The sequence below is a fragment of the Bactrocera tryoni genome, unplaced genomic scaffold (genome assembly GCF_016617805.1).
Source record: "Bactrocera tryoni isolate S06 unplaced genomic scaffold, CSIRO_BtryS06_freeze2 scaffold_11, whole genome shotgun sequence".
NCBI classification, from domain to species: Eukaryota; Metazoa; Arthropoda; class Insecta; order Diptera; family Tephritidae; genus Bactrocera; species Bactrocera tryoni.
The window spans coordinates 1,918,756-1,923,203 of NW_024395824.1; positions in this window are offsets into that span (position 1 = coordinate 1,918,756).

A 4,448-nucleotide genomic window follows, 5' to 3' on the forward strand; every position below is an offset into this window, starting at 1 on the left:
CTTGGTTGGTAGTTTTTGTGCGTCCTATTTTTTTTTTGTGGTAGTTTAGCATGTACTGCTGTTTGTTTTGTATTTTCTCAGAATTGTTTCGTTGTATTGTCTTACTGCCTCGTAGATTTCTTCTTCTGCCGTGCTTTTTCTGTCTGCTGCTATGGGTCGCGATATTTCTAGGATTGTTGAGTGTAACATCTCTACTTGACTGTTGAAGGTGGAATGGTGTATTGCGTTATTTAAGTGATTATTTTGAATTACTTTGCATGTTTCTTAAATTTTACTGGAATGTTACTTGTTATGTAAGTTGTTTTTTTTAACAAATGTTAAACACGCTTCAAGAATTTCTTAAATTTTGCATGCAAAAAGATACAGTTCTGGGCGGTAAACTTTTGTTTGGCATATACAAATTGAAAATTAGTTGGAATTATAAGAATTTAGTTTTACAAATAAATTATTTAAATAAATAAGCGAAAGATAAAAAACAAGATTAGTTTAGGAAATCAGCACATTTTATGTTTTCTGTCGATCAAATGTAAAAAAATACAGCCGTAGAAAACTCACCACCGAGAAATCTAACAAATGTCCCTGGTGTCCCTGGTTTTATACATAACAACTCACTACTTAGAAAATATCTGATTATCAGGAACTCAATCATATGACATACTTTGGCGTTTAAATCTTCTATTAATAAAAATATACCATAAATAAATCATTTATGATTTATATAAAAAATCAATATTTGTAGTTTTTGCCTCTATTTACTACCTCAATATATACAGGTTGCTACCGCTGAAAATCCAACATGGCCGCTATTCACACTTCAGAAAGCTACCACGAAAAGGTTTTCAACTGTTTCTACTGTGATTTGTAGTTTGTTTAGTCAGAGAATGTAAAAACATAGAGAAGGTGCAGGTTGAAGAAGAATAAGTTCTTTGATATTCCATTATTAACAGCGAAAAATGTATACAAATACAACTCTCTCACATGCCCAAGAATATGAAGACATACAAATATACTATATGTATGCATGCCCATGATTACTCTCTTAACTCGCTTATTACACGAGGCAACTTTTGTTGCGGCAACTCTTGGTTTATTGGCGAGGGGGCGACGAGGAGAGGAGAATCGCGCCGAGTTTCCAGTGTTCAGCAACTCGCTTTGTGTTCTTATTCGTAACAGTTCGCTGCGACGTTTTTCGGCATTCGTGTTCTTTCTTTCGTAGTACATAGTTGCATTTGCGTATCTTTTTTGTAATTAATATTTTGAATATATTTAAAAAATTTAATTTCGTCTTTTGGTAAGTAATTTGCAAATATGTATACAAATATACTTAATATAATATAAATATTTTAGGAAATGGAGTATGACGAAAATATCTAATTAATTAAAGATATTGTGAAATGTATGGAGGAAGCCATACAAATTGATTCAGACGATAGTGAAAAGGGTGATATATCTTGGTTTAATAAAAAAAATGCATTACTTAATTGACAGAGCTGATTAATATATGTGATAGAGTGGCCCAAATACCTATAAGGAAAAAGAAAAGACAATGGGTTAAAGTAAAGTGAAAGGGAATGAGAAAAAAACTCGAACAGAGTTGCGCTACACAAGTTGCTCGTGTGAAGGTAATGGGCGACAGCGAAAGAGAATCGCCCGAGAATTAGCAACAAAAGTTGCTCATGTAATCTCGGACTAACGAATGTAAAGAATTGCGTTTTGCCGTCGGCATTTGCGTACTCATGTCTAAATTTTTGCTTTCAACCAGGGAATCGCTTGTATGTGCAATATTTGCACATACATATGTATGTATGTATGTATGTATGTATGCTTTTGCGTTTTGCTTTTGCGTTTTGCCCTCAGCAATTCAAAATTGACATGTAAATACACTCGTACTTATGATATGAGTATAATTTTGTATGAGTGCATGCAAATTAAAAATTCCGTTTAGTTTTCGTGAGCCACTACGGGCAACTGCCCGTGGTGAACTGCCGAGGGCAACTCCCTGTGGTCAACTGCCTGTGGTCAACTGCCTCGTTTTCTTTATTACATTTTCTTAAATACAATATTTTGCTTAAGCCTAGATACAAATATTAATCTTACATTCTAGGAAGTATATCTACAATCCACTTGAGATAGGACATATGTAGGACATATGTTACAAGTGGGAAGATTCATCCTACAATCTATAAGTTACATTTTTGGACCACCTAAGGCGGACAGTATTAGCAAAGTACACATAATGTTACTTACGGATACTTAATACGGACCATATGGGTCGTAAGTGTCATGTTACATATTTATGACAGATAAAGAATATGTTCATGTAATGTGAACTGGTGGTATTAACTCCCCCACCACTAAATTGAAGCGTCCCGATTCAAATGGATATATAGTAGTACGTGAGGCTATAGACTATTTTATCAATTTGAACAGTACTATTTTGAAATCTTAATTTATTTAAATTTGACTCTTAAATATACTTTCGATACATTTTTTATTATTTTTGACTTCTAATTATTTTTTGATGGAAGTGTTTTTATATATGACATCTTTTATTGTATTATTGCCTGAATACATTTCAGCAATTTTTTCTTTTACATTTAGGGTTTTCTGAAGTCGCATAAAGCTATAAGTTATAACGATTCGAAAACATAACATTGAGAATTGTAAATGTGTAAACTCATTTTTGTATGAAATCTAACAACATTTTTTTTTTTAAGCAAGTGTAAAAATTTATAATTTTACGATTTTACGATGCTTTACGATGGCTTGTGAGTACCCCAATAATTGAAATTATTTATATAATATATTAGTACCTCCTTTTTTGGAGCATATTATTTTATTTTATTGTCGGTATTATCTTCGACTGGCGTCTTAGGATTTTCTAGTCCCAAGTATTTTAATTTTAGTATTTTTATTTTTTATTTGGCTTTTCGCCATTCTTTTTTGTTTTATTATACCGGTAAAATCTTCGGCTGGCGTTGTTGAACTTTTTGCTCCACAATTTTACAGTATTTTTTTATTTTTAGTATTGCCGGTACTTTCTTCGGCTGGTGCCTTAAGACTTTTTTGTTCAAAGTAATATAAATTTTGAATTTTTATATTTTGATTTACATATATATATTTATATTTATTTTATATATTTTTCCATTATTTTTTTGTTTTATTTTGCCGGTATGAACTTCGGCTGGCGTTTTAGGATCTTTTTGTCCCAAAATATTTTTTTTTTTAATAAAATATTGCCGGAAAAATCTTTGGCAGGCACTTCAGGAGTTTCTGCTCCCAAAGAATTATATTTTTTTCCTTTAAATTTATTTTTCGGTTTTGTTTGTTTTTTTTTTTATATATATATTTGTGAGTTTCATGAATCAAATTATTACTCACAATAAACAATTTTTATACTTAATTTAATTAATAAATACATATGTATAAGCCTTACTTACAACTAATTGTATGTTGCTGCTTCTACTGCTGCTGTTGTTACTGTTGCTATTGCTGCTGTTACTACTGTTGCGGCTATTGTTGACTTTGCTGTTGCTGTTGCTTTTTAAGTCGAATTTTGGCGGTTGGTTGTGCAATGGTCGTCGTTGGCGGCCGTGTGCGAGGTTTAAATGAAATCAGTTTTTTGGTGAAATGTCTGATTTACAGAATTTTTTTTATTTATTTGTTTTTATGTGGATAGTTTATCGATCCACGCACTTTCTTCTATTTGTTTGAAATTTTCAAAAATTTTCACTTTCAGTTTATGGTTTTTCAATTCACATTTTAAAATCACTTTATTTGTGAAACTGTTGTAGTTTTTTGTTTCTCAATTTTACTTATTTTTTCAATTGTTGTAACGCGTACGTTAGCTTGTTTTTCGCTCGTAATCCGTATAGATGAGGCGCGTTCTATTGGCAGTAGGCACAAACACACACTCGAAATTTTTTCAATAATTTTCTAAGTGGCTGAGATTTTTTTGATTATGTGTCTCTTTTTGGACTTAGCGTTTTTTTAACTTTTTTTTACTTTTCTCCTCAATTGAGGATACTTGATTGTTTTTCAAACGGTAACACGGGGATTTTTTGTCCCCTTAAATGATTACCGCCGAAATTCATTGTTACATTTTGGTCCGCCAGAGATTATTTCATCTCCTGGCAGGATCGCCAATTAAAAACTCCGTTTAGTTTTCGTGAGCAACTACGGGCAACTGCCCGTGGTGAACTGCCGAGGGCAACTCCCTGTGGTCAACTGCCTGTGATCAACTGCCTCGTTTTCTTTATTACATTTTCTTAAATACAATATTTTGCTTAAGCCTAGATACAAATATTAATCTTACATTCTAGGAAGTATATCTACAATCCACTTGAGATAGGACATATGTAGGACATATGTTACAAGTGGGAAGATTCATCCTACAATCTATGAGTTACATTTTTGGACCACCTAAGGCGGACAGTATTAGCAAAGTA